The following is a 13457-nucleotide window of genomic DNA, read 5'->3' on the forward strand; positions in this document are numbered from 1 at the left end:
ACTTCATCCAGGTGATTGTTCAAGGTAAGGGTACGATACATTGGGCTAGAATAATTAGCCACTGCTTAGACGTACAGTTGAGAAGACTCAGGGCTACTAAGTCCTTCCACATGAGTTCATACGTCATCTATGCCTTAATCAGGAGCGTTGAGTACGCAGGACTACCTCACAGAGGAGTGATTGGAAGAGGACCCGGCGAGGTCAGAGCTTGTGAATCCTATACCTACTTGCATCATCCACCAGGGAAGAACTACAAGTTAGTCAATGATACTTTCACGATGAACATCACAAGGACGTTGCAAGGAGGGATTCACAACAGATTATCTCAGGATGCCCAGGAATTCATCAAGAGGTACGGTGCTTGGTTCATTCAGTTTCCCAAGTTCACTTACATTAGAGTGCATGGATGTCCTTTACCTCCATACATGTTGCCGAGATACCCGACAGACAGAATTGTGTTACTTGAAGTAACAAGGCAGTTGGCAGCATATGTGAAGGCATTCAGACACAGACATCAGAATGGAGTTCAGGTACCTATTATTTTGGGTAATTCAGTTGAGGTATGTCCTAATGTCTTAGCCATGGATGACGCAGAGGAGTTAGCCTTGTATCCTTTTTCATCTTTTGCTTGGAGGAATAGTTTTGATCCCCATGGACATTTAGAGGAGACGGTCGGTAGAAGATTTAGACATGAGCACCAAATTGAAGATTTTATGATGAATCTCCTAGACGATCTCGAAGTGAAACGAAAGATGCATTCTAGATTGCCTTTGGATTTCATCAGGAAATGTAAGATTTACAGGGTGGCCGACCAAGCTCAGGACAACGGCAGGCACATCCAGTCTTCATATGATAGAGAAAGCAAAACAATAAGTTTGAATTGGAATGAGCCCGAGGCCGTGGATTTAGATGATTTGATGGCACCAGTCTTGTCTTGTACTCGCAGATGGGTAGACGTTCAACATCAGAAGTTGAGAGAACAAGGCATAGCCATGTCTTTTACTTTGGAAGAAAAGCCAGCTGAAGGTGGAGCCAGTGTTAGTGAAGGCAATCCTAATCCTAGGAATTCAGGTGAAGGTAACCTTCGATGTGCCAGTGAGGGCAATCTCCATTCGAGAGGTTCGAAGAGAAAGGAAAGATCAGAAAAGAAAGAGTCTTCCAAGAAAAAGCAAGGTGCCAACAAAGATCAAACACCAGGTACTTCTTCCAGACCAGAGGATAGAACAGTTCGAGTGGAAGAGTCCATGGAATCGATGGTACAGAATGACAGACAGGAGGAAGGACAGGCACAGCATGTTTCATCCGATGGATCTCTCCAAGACTATGGTTTAGAAGAGGATAACGAAGTAACATCTCCTCCCAGACAAGAAGAAATAGTACATAAAGAAATTCAAGTTCAAGAGACAAGATCGAATATCCCAGATTGGTTGAAGGAAAGATTAACCAAGGTAATCGTAATTGAGGACGAGGACAGTGCAATTGATTTAGAGAGCCTTGTGGGACGTTCACATATGACAATAGAGAAGAAGAAGGCTACAAAGATGTCCAAGATGATTCGAGATGAGACTGGATCTAGAAAACTGCAGATAGCTACACCAGCAGCAGACAAATTTGAGGGTGAAATCCTAGCAGAAGACTATCATATACAGACTATTGAGTTAGGACCATCCACAGCAGAGCAGACTTTAGATGATGCCACCGACACATTTGAGGCATTGAAGGACAAGCTTAGAGAAGAAGTGGAAAAGAATAGAAAGCTTGAGAAAGAGGTCGGTGCATGGAGGACATATTTCAGTCATATCAATGAACCTTTGGGACGTCAGGATCCAGTTAGATCACCAGTGCAGGCATTGCCCCTTCAATCGATCAATGAAGCAGAAAGATTCAGGAACCTGGTCCAGCGTACATGTAGTTGGATGGATAGATCTCATACAATGGCCATAGAGTTTGTTACAAGGATGTCGAAGATCACCCATCAGGCTATCCAAGTTCTTGAGATAATCCACAGATTGATGGCAACAGTAGCTGCATTTGCCCATACTAAGGACGTTGTCATCCCTGTCTTGAAAGTAATAAGACACACATCCAGAAGAATTTTAACGCAGGAGAGGATCTTAGAAGGTGATTCTCACAGTTTGTTTCAGTGGTCAACCTTACTCCATATAAAGAGTGTTCTCTTCGAGGACATCAGTGTTAGATGTGGTCAAGTTGAGGAGGTGATCAATCCGATCCAGGACAGAGTATTTGAGGTACTTCGTACCATTCTTGGCAGAAGGATCGAGGTCGAGACAGATGTGGATTTACAAGAATTTGAGGATAGAATCAAGATCATCTTTCGCAAGGACGCAGATGTTACAGATGAGCAGTATGATCAGATGTATGCCACCATGCTCCTGATTGATAGAACAAAGGAACTTGAACCTACTTGGGACACGGCTCTTCTAGATGCATTTGATCAGGTTATCCACTTAGAAGAGAGTATCAAGAATCTTCCCGAGATTCCAATCACAGAAATCGAAGGAATCGTGACAAAATTCATTGCATATGCTAAGAAAGAGAATTGGAAAGGGAATAAGATTCTAGATGAAAGGTTGTTACAGATGACATGACATCTTATTTCTCATTGGTTGATACCTCCTAGATTTTTGTGCCAAATTTAATATTTGGCTATGTATTTAATGTTGTTCAGTAAAAAGGAGGTCATTTGTAACAAACCCTAATTAGGGTTTAGGTGTCATGATCTTGTCCATTGATTTATTTTCAATCTGGACCTTTCATTGTAACTGGGGATGCTATTTATACCCCCATTTTTCATTTCATTTGGTAATAGTGAATAGTTAATAGTCGAATAGTCAGATAAGAGTAAAATAGAGAGATTAGAGTTAGAAGCAATTCTTATTTTGTAGCAAGATTGAGTCTTGAAGAGAGAAACTCAAGCAATTGTTGTATATGATGACTTGGAAATCAATAAAATATTGAAGTTATGGTGTTTTGTTGCAAATTTCTTAAGTTATCTTCATGGTTGTTGGATGTACTTGAATCACGCTCAATCAAAGTAGTTTGTTAATTTGAAAGACTAAGTGTGAGATTTGATATTTGGTAGGATTCGCTATCCAAACCACTAGCTTCTTGCTGATTGTAGGAACGCCTTGCGTGGTCGACTGGAGAACATTTTGAGTCCCTAACCTTCAAGCATTGTCGTATCTAGGATATGTACCTTCGTAGTAGTGTCCTTGGTCTTTGATGCATTGAACATTATTATTACCTTAGAAGATCGCACTAATTTCAATTGAGTTGTTATCTTATGGCAAAATTGAAGTTGGTTGAGTCTTGCCAAATTTCATTCATGCTAAGTCGTTCATAGGGTTAGGCTAGATTGGACTTCCTTAAACCCTATCTTTTGCTTTTTTTTTTTGAAAGTTCCTTTTTAGATTAGTAAAATCTTCGAGCCTTTGGAATCCGTAAGACGCCTTGGAGGAAACAGCAAATCACATCATACCACTAAAAAGCTTGTCCACGCGTGGAGACCCCACTAAAAGAACCTTGGAGTCCATCTAACTGATCCTTTTTGCAGATCTTCAGCAGTTAGAGACTATTTTCTCAAGAGAGGATAAGATGCCTAATGGTATTTTATTCTGTGTATGATTGTGTATAAAATACACGTCAACAGGCTTGCAGAGGTACTCGGACATCCAAGAGAACAAGAAGGGAAAAGATTCCTATAAGAAGACCAGAGGTCACTTCATCGTCAAAGGACCCCATTTCGTCCGACGATGTAGCAGAATTGGATTATATACCTGCTCCTCCTTCCCAGAGTGACATCGATGCATTTGGAGCTGATGATCCTCCCGCACCCGACATGCTAGAAGCCGAGCTAATAGCTATTGAACCAGCCGAGTCGGGTAACCAAATTGAGGAAGGAGAAATTCCATCCATCCAGGAGATCAAAGTGCATGAACCCACCCAACAAAGTCGCCATGAACTGCTGCTCCATAACACTGCCAAAGATGACTCTACCGTTGAAGGAGAGCAAAAGACAGAGGAGACCCGTGAGCTTGAAAAGACTGAAGAGCTACCATCACACGAAGGCATCAAACAATTGTTCAGCGAAGTAGGAGAAAAATTTGCTGCAAGCAAAGAGCTTGACACCTCCTCCACCCCTCCGGTAACAAAACAGCTGTGAATTTGAGATGAGTCAGCTGAAAACATCAAAGAATAGAATGTAAACTTAACCATATCATCAGCCCAGATAGTACCTCAAGAATGGTTGATTGTCAGAGCCCAGCGCAAGGCCACCACCAAACCACCTATTGATTTGGAGGACATCTTCTCACGCATGGACCAAGCTAAAGCTAAGGGGAAGAAAACGCCCAAGGCATATTCTAGAATAACTAAAGATGATTAAAGGAACCACACTCTTCACATTGCCACCCCGCCTGTAGACAAATCAGCAGATCAGATTACACTGGCAGATTATAGCATCACGACCATCCCCATCGGACGAGCCACTAAGGAACAGGAAAAGGAGGAATTCAAGGATTTAGTATAGAACATGCTCAAGCAACTTGAAGAGATAACAGCTGAAAAGGACATGTATCGAGCTCGTGCTGAGCAGGCCGAGGGATACATCGATCAACTCATGAGACCATTACACAATGCTTCTAAATCCCATATTCCCTCGACAGCATTGGCACAAAGGACCACAACAGAATTTGAAGGAGTATGGGACACTGCAAGGGCCGTCAAGGAATGGATACAAGGCATCAAAGGGAGGGGAGAACGAATCGTCAAAGAAGTAAAAGAGATGGCTCACCATCGAGAGACCACCCAGGTCCAGCTATTAGAGGTAAAAAGGGAATCCCTTAGAATGCATGAAGTGGCTGCCACTACTCTTCCCCTCATGAGAGCTCTCTTCTGGACCCATGCATAGATTCTTACATTACCCACCATCCTAGATCCTCATAACATCAGCACTCTTAAGGAATGGTACTGGACTATCACCATGAAGAATGACACAAGAGAAATCATTGATAAAGAACATGATGCGTGCGAGACAATTCTGAACACCATGCAAGAACTCAGCAAAATGATCCTCTGATCAATGGTCTAGGGATGGCAAAATGCCCTGTCCGATAAAGTGATACAACCAGACTGGGAAGAAAGACTAGGGACGGATAGTATCACCTATTCCGTTAAGGACCTAAGTTTTGCTGGTCAATTCCAGTCAGACATGTTGTGCTTCGAGCGTAATCATTCCAGTTGGAAGGATGGTTTGAAACACATGGACCAATATCTCGAGGGCATGCAATATAAAATTTGTCATCTTCCTATGCCTCCCTTTAGTCTACTATTCCAATTATGCATCAGGTTCTAGGAGTATGTTTGTGAGGAGCGTGCGGCAGGTCGTGATCTTTGGCGAGAATATTTGCATAGTGAAGATGAGTTCTTGGAAAAGGAATCTACAAATGGAAAAGAGAAAGTGCTTTTTTCCTTTTAAATCTTGAAAATGCACTTTTTGGCCAAAAGGTCATGGTTGACTTCCAAGTCAACTAAAATGTAAAACTTTATGAATGCACCTTTTTGGATTATTTTTGGATATATTCTAATTACCTTTTTGGGTAGTTATTACTCCCTTTGGGGTGGTTGTTGATATTTGCCTCCCATTTATGGGTATGGGCAGCCATATTTTATGGATGAATCTAGGCCACTTGTTTAGATAAGATCTTGGCCATTCATCCATTTTTGAAGCCTATTTAAGGAACTGCTTTTCCCTCATTTTGTAAGTTCTTGGATTGTTGCAAAAGCTCTGGCGAAATTTACAGGATTTAATGCAAAATTAAGACTGTTTCCAAGTTTCCTTGTGAGTGCATGGTCTCTTTCTTCATTAGTTTAGAAATTTTTCAATCATGTTTCTTTCCTTTACATAGCATTTTCAAATAAACATCCGATAGAATCCTCGCAGTTCACACCATTAGGGAATGGCTGATTGCCTTTCTTTCTGCATGGTTAATCTGAACCTTTCATATGCTCAGTTCGGTTATTAAATGCTCACTATGAATGTAAAAGTTCCAATGTTGTATTTGATAGCATGAAAATCCTATTTTCCTTTGAAGATCGCACTAGATTGATGCAAGTATTGTGCTTAAATCGCTGGTAATGCTTAATTTAGTTATTTGGAGGTGTCCGTCTGTTTATTGAATTTGCTATCTTAGTTAAAATTTATATTTTTATGTATCTCTCTCTCCCTATCCGTCCCTTTTTCCCCTTTTTTTATCAAGAGAATCCGCAGTCCTTTTGAAGACAGTATCAACCCAACTCAAACCATTTGATAAGCAAGACCATTAAAGTTTTGGGGAACTCATCCAGCAATCGCCTATCTCACTGTAAGTCCCCTTTGTGTTTCCAGCATAAACACATCAAACAACTGAGCAATCCCGCAGTCAAGACCTGACAATCAAAACCTTGAGGTCATCCCCTTTGATCAAACAAAAAACAGCATTAGGGATTTCCTTATCTCAAGAGAGGATAGGATACTCAGCGAGTTTATTCTATTCTGCGTTGGCCGGATGAAGTCGCAAGTTTAGCGATTTTAGACACATCAACACAATCTGATAAACATATTCAGTTCGGAAAGCATAAATCAGATAATCTAATAGCATAGATGAATAAACCATAACAGAATAAAGGAGATTAACGGGTTAGAGAAGTCTTATCTTGCAGAAGCTACTAATGCATTAACACTCCCTCTTAGCTTTGGAAGATAGATAAAGTAACCTGCATCACATTTCTCTTTCATAACCAGAATAATGTCAGTCTCCAAGAATATATATCATCTATACATATGATATGAAGTACCATCAGGACACAACATACAAATATAAAACATCACTCTAAGTATGTGACATAGAGTATCACCTAACCATGTGATATAGAAGATTCATCATTTCATTATGACAAGATATCACCTGAACACATGATATCAGTATTGCCTAAACAAGCAATACTACAGATAAACATATGAGGATGGTTAAATTCTCATCTTATCTAGGTTGTGATATGTGCACAAACATTTTATACAAATGTTTTACCACAACACCATCATGACACATCCATGACATACCAGAGATCCAACATGATAACTGGTTTAGAGAATCATAAGATCGTCACCTTATGATGTCTGCATACAAGTGTTCATAATCTGAGAGATCGTCACCTCTTAGATATGAATACAGGGGGTGAAACCCAAAATGTCCCAACATGACAAAAGAAGTTTGCACATTAAACATCTTATTTACAAAGCAGATTACCTTTCTATCATACCTAAACCTTTTCTAAAGTGATCAATCTTCACTCTGGAGAGAGGTTTGGTCAGAATGTCTGCAGTTTGTTCTCCTGTACAAACATATTCTAATTGAATTACATTCTTGTCAACCATATCTCGTACATAGTGGTATGGGATCTCAATATGTTTGGACCTGTCATGGAATACTGGATTTACTAAAAAATTTATGCAGCTCTGATTGTCACAATGAATAATAGTAGGTTTCATAGGTTCTCCAAACAATCCCACAAACAACTTCCTAAGCCATACTGCCTCTCGGGCAGCCATAGAAGCTGCAATATATTCGGCCTCAGTGGAACTTTGAGCTACAAAAGACTGTTTTTTGCTGATCCAAGATATCATGGTTGAACCTAAACTGAAACAACACCCTGAAGTGCTTTTTCTATCAGTCACGCTGCCAGCCCAATTTGAATCTGTAAATCCGTGTAGATCTATATCAACTTTCTCATATTTAAGACCAAGGTTTAGGGTACCTTGTAAGTATCTCATAATATGTTTTACTGCCACCAAATGTATCTCCTTAGGTTCACACATAAACTGACTTAGAGCATTAACAACATAACAGATATCTGGCCTTGTATTTTTCATACTGCCATCTGCAGCATGTTTGATCTTGAAAAGCCATTTAGATGAAACAACATATTTCTTAGTTGGCCTAGGAACAATCTCCCAAACATCATTCTTCATAATGGATTGATACTCTTCAGACATGGCATTCTTCCATACTTTGATGTTCAAGTGCATCTGATACATTGTTTGGTTCAACTTTAGAGAGATCATTCATAGGGGCAACATAGCTAGTGAATTTATTACGCCTTTTACTTTCCCTGAAGGTTCCTGAAGGAGCAGCAAAGTTCTGAGCTTCTGTTATAGTCTTGGTGGCCAATAGTGGTCTTTTCTTGAGTTTTTCTCTAGGTGGGTTTTGAGTTTCACCTATAGTCTCCTCAGGATTCTCCCTCTGAAGCTCAGGAGTAGGATCTTCTTCTATATTAGGAGTAGGGATATAGATTTCAGGTTCTATTGTACTTTGGGCTCTTTTGAAGGCTAAGTCTTCTTCAAAGATTACATCCCTACTAAGTTCAATATTTCTTTGACCTTGTATATAAATTCTATAGGCCTTGGATGTTTCACTATATCCTACAAGTATTCCCTTTTTTTTCCAGAAGGTTCTAGTTTTAGTCTTTTCTCTTAGGTACATGTATATAGACAGGACACCCAAATATCCTAAGGTGGCTGATATCTGGCTTTATTTTGGTGAAGACTTCCTCAGGAGTTTTATCTTCAAGGTGGGAATGAGGACATCTATTTTGTATATATACCGCAGTGCTAGTTGCTTCTGCCCAAAGTTTGATATTTAGATTTTGATCAAGGATCATGGCTTTGGCAGCTTCTACAATAGTCCTATTTTTACTCTCAGCTACCCCATTTTGTTGAGGATTATAAGGTATTGTTAACTCCCTCTTAATCCCTAAATTTTTACAAAAATCTTTAAATAATTCTGAAGTATATTCCCCCCATTGAATGTTCTTAGGGTTTTAATTTTATTTCCTAAGTAGTTCTCCGTTAGTGATTTGAATTCTTTAAACCTATTGAGGATCTCTTCTGATTCTTTACATTTCAGAAAGTAGATCCAAGTTTTCCTAGAGTAGTCATCAACAAATATTACATAATACAAAAATCCCCCCAGAGAGGGTTCGGACATAACATACATCAGAATGAACTAATTCTAATATTTTGTTTGTCTTCCTAGTACTATTTTGGAAGGCACCCTTGGTATTTTTACCTAGGGCACATCCCTTGCACGCCTCTGAATGATATTGCTTCAACTTAGGTAGACCTGTGACAAGATTTCCCATAGATGATAAAGCTCTATAATTTAGGTGGCCTAGTCTTCTATGCCACACCTCATTTGCATTTGTGGCTTCATAAATTAAGGCTAAGTTGGGCTCTGTGCATAGCTCATACAAATAGCCTTGTCTTTGTCCAATGACTTTAGCTTTCTTGATGGTAGAATTTCTCGGCCAAGCCAACACCTTGTTTTCCATGAAGGTCACTCTGTATCCATTATCCTCTAGTGCTGATATGGAAACTAGATTTCTTTTGATGCTGGGGACATATAGTACTCCTTCAAGTTGCAATGACATGCCTGTCTTTAATTTGATGATGCAGGTTCCAATTCCTCTGACTGGATGTGAGGAATCATCTCCGATGGTCACTTCCTCATCATTCTCCTCTATCATGGAGTCTAGCACTTCTCTAAAACCGGTAATGTGTCTGGATGAACCACTGTCGATCACCCATGAGTTAGACTTGTTTGTTGTATGGCTTGTGAGTGCTGAGTAGAGGACATAGTTCTCGAAGTCATCTTCCCTTTTGGATTTTCCTACTTTGACAAATGTGGCTTGTTTGGCTCTCTCCAGACATTTCGCAACATAGTGTCCGAATTTGTCACACTTATAACATTGAATATGTGATAGGTCTTTCTTTGGAGTGTTCTTGCCTTGATGACTTTTTCTTTTCCTAAATTGCTTCTTCTTACTTTTCTTATTTGCGTTAGTATTTAGGACTTGAAGGTCTTCGTCTATGTTTTTTTGTTTTATTCCAATTTTGTTCAATCTCAACTCTTCTTGGAGACAATCATCTCTTAACCTTTCAAACTTAGGATATTTGGACCTTGCACTAATGCCTTGGACAAATGTATTCCATCCACTGGGCAACCCATCTAGAGAAATGAGTGTTAATTCTTTAATCTGGATCTCATAATCAAGGGTTCCAAGTTCATCTCTTAGGGTTGATATTTGCATGAAGTAGGAGTTGATTGTCTCCCCTTTGTTCATCGTGATATGATTTATCTCTCGTTTCAATGCCAAAGTACGACTTGCATTTGATATCTCAAATGTCCTTTCAAGTGCTTTGAATATTTTGTAAGCCGTCTCTTGTTTCTTTATGATGGGCATTATGTTGTTTCTTACCCCATCAACTATTATTTTAATAGCCTTTTCATTTCCCTCAATCCATACTGTTTTGTCGGGTTCATTCTCGGGTGCTGTACTTTCAGTTTGAATATATGAATCAACTTTGTTTTCTCTCAAAATCATTTTGATTCTAAACTTCCAAGCTGAGAAATCATCACTACCTCCGAGTCTATCTTCGAATCTAATAGCTCTGGCCATTTTGGAAATGTGATGTAATATATAATTTTGTTCTTGAATTGTTCAAAAATTGAATAGCCTCAGATTCGATTAGCCTCGCTCTGATACCATGTAAAGTTTTATTCAATTGCAATAAAAGAACAAATTATATATGTGAGAATTTTATATGATTATATTGTCTGATAGTCTGATTATTTTGTTGCAGGCTGAAGGAGAGAGATCATTAATATTTTATATGTCTTCTCCAAATGATTCATGTCGGGCTTTATATGTTTTAGAAGACCGGTCAATAGATGTCTTGACCGGTCATGCCTTTTAGACATGACCGATCAAGGCACCTATTGATCGATGTCTTTCCATATTGCACATCCCGATTTCGGTTATGTTTGGTAACTAACATTTTATACTTAAACACTTGGTTGAAACGGTGTTAGTTATGATGCTTTGTTAATGGCCCGATTATAAATGTTTATCGGTATGAACTAAACCCGATAACAAATAGCATTACATATGCTATCGGGTTATTAGCCCGATAGCATTTAGATCGACGCTTAACTATGTTAAGCAAGTCGTCGATCTAATCCATCTTTATCCAATGCCAATATCATAATCATGATCAATGTTACAATCTGATAAACATATTCAGTTCGGAAAGCATAAATCAGATAATCTAATAGCATAGATGAATAAACCATAACAGAATAAAGGAGATTAACGGGTTAGAGAAGTCTTATCTTGCAGAAGCTACTAATGCATTAACATATATGAGTGACTTCTGATTTAATATTAGAATATAACAGCTAGTATTTTATATATATTAAAATCCAATATGTACATCATTAAATATAAACTATTTTATGATCTTAACTAAATTGGTGACACTAATATGATATAAAGTTGAAAAGGTTGAAAAGGCAAATAACATACAATTATTCAAACAGCATTAGAATTACATTACTGTTAAACATTGTGTGTGTGTGTGTGTGTGTGTGTGTGTGTGTGTGTGAGAGAGAGAGAGAGAGAGAGAGAATATTGTAAATTCATATAGTGCTAATAATATAGGAAATAACATAGTCATTGTAATGGAATAATGACAAATAACAATTAATACTGATACAAAGTAGTACTAACAAAAAGCATTGATGACAATCTAATGCAAGGCACTAATCTAATATAATGTAACGGAATTGTGATAACTATGTCAAGTATAATTGATTATCATAATGAGTTGAATTGAATAACAAATATAACTCCATTAGAATATCACAAATGGTTCATTATATATGAGGGACTGTCTCTTAAGTACGCCACTCCATAGTGGATGCCTAAACCCTACCACATGGGGCCAAGAGGGGTGTAACATCTTCTCTTGGGCTTAAGAGAGGAGGTGGTTGTGATGAGGGGGAACGGCAATAGGACACCTCACTGGGTACGCCACTCCATGATGGATGCTTAACAATTGCCACATGGAGCCAAGAGGGATGTAGCATCTTCTCTTGGGCCTAGGATGGAGGGTCTCTTAGTGCACTAAGAAATTGAATAATAAAGAATGGCAGCTAACGTACAATCTAATTTTATCTAACAAATAAAATACTAATGGTAATTGATACATTAAAAAAATTGTATCACTCAATCTAATTCATTAGCATATGTTTCAATTTATAAGTATTACTTCATATATGTTCTCTAATTTTGTGTTGCAAGAAAATAGTATACAAAGGTACTCCCATAAACTTAATTACCTATTTTAGATTTGGGCAAATTTAAGTTAATTTATAAAGTATAACTAATTAGGTGACATTAAAAAGGGACACTTGACTTTGGTATTTTGTATAGCAAAAGAAAAGATGCTAGGCTAGTTGGGTTCATAAATTCAGATTGGGTAGGTTCGATTGATGATAGGAAGTCCACTTCTTGATAGGTTTTCAAACTTGGTATAGGTAAAATCACATGGACCAGTAAGAAGCAGCAGACAATAGCTCTTTCCTTGACAAAAGTTGAGTCTTCACCCTTGTTTTGCAACAATCAAGGGATCCTAAAGCTTGCCAAGAATCCAATCTTCCACAAGCGTCATATGGAAACTTGTAGAAGATGGATTAGTGATGTTGCAGTACATTCCAACTGGAGACCACACTCCAGACATTCTAACAAAGTCCTTGAGTCCTAACAAATTTGTAAAATTTTGGGCTGAGCTTGTCCTAGTTAACAAATTGACCATTACGGGAGGGTATTAAAATAATATTGTAACTTTTAGTTATAATGGTCAATGAAGTTGTTAGGATTGACTTAAGGAATATTCTTTATTCTCTTAGTTGTCATATGCTTTCTAAGTTGTCAAACTTATCCTAATCGGATAAATTGTTCGTAACACTTATTTAAAGAGACTTTTGCTCCTTTGATAACATTGAATATCTTAGTAATCATTCTCTATGTCATTACTTTCCATAATAGTTTTTATCTAATTCTAGGCCATATTTGGGTGTACCAATTTGGAGGAGATAAAACTATAGTTTGAGCAAGTGACATCAACATCTTTAGCTGTTTGTAGACATTTTATTGACTATTATCACATTTTTTAAGGTTTGAGACTATTGCACAACCTCTAATTAACTATTCCCAGCTGCCATGTGACCTCCCGAGGTCATTTTCCTTGCCATTGTTGCTGCTACAATGCTTCTATAGTCAGATTTAGCCACCAAACGTGCCCAATATTCACCCTATACAGATCCTACAACTGTACATTATTCATTTTTGTTCAAATTCAAGTATTGCAAGCTTAAAACTTGTGCATATCAAAGCCATGCAATTTTAATACCCTAGGGTTCCATTCTTGAATGTTTGTTGGCATTTGAAGGTTTAATTAAATCATAGCAGCATTGATATTTGATGTATGAGAGCTTTGACTACTTAAAATTTGAGTGTAATTGCATGTGAAAGAGTAATTTTTTGGTTATCTACTTCAT

The 13457-nt window shown here is 38.2% G+C and overlaps 1 protein-coding gene across 2 annotated transcripts in view; it reads right to left on the reverse strand.

Moving 5' to 3' along the window:
- LOC131072111 (uncharacterized) overlaps window positions 1–13457 on the reverse strand; it is a 186818-nt gene that overhangs the window by 94771 nt on the left and 78590 nt on the right. The window lies entirely within an intron of this gene.

This window comes from Cryptomeria japonica, chromosome 11 (genome assembly GCF_030272615.1).
Source record: "Cryptomeria japonica chromosome 11, Sugi_1.0, whole genome shotgun sequence".
Lineage (NCBI taxonomy): Eukaryota > Viridiplantae > Streptophyta > Pinopsida > Cupressales > Cupressaceae > Cryptomeria > Cryptomeria japonica.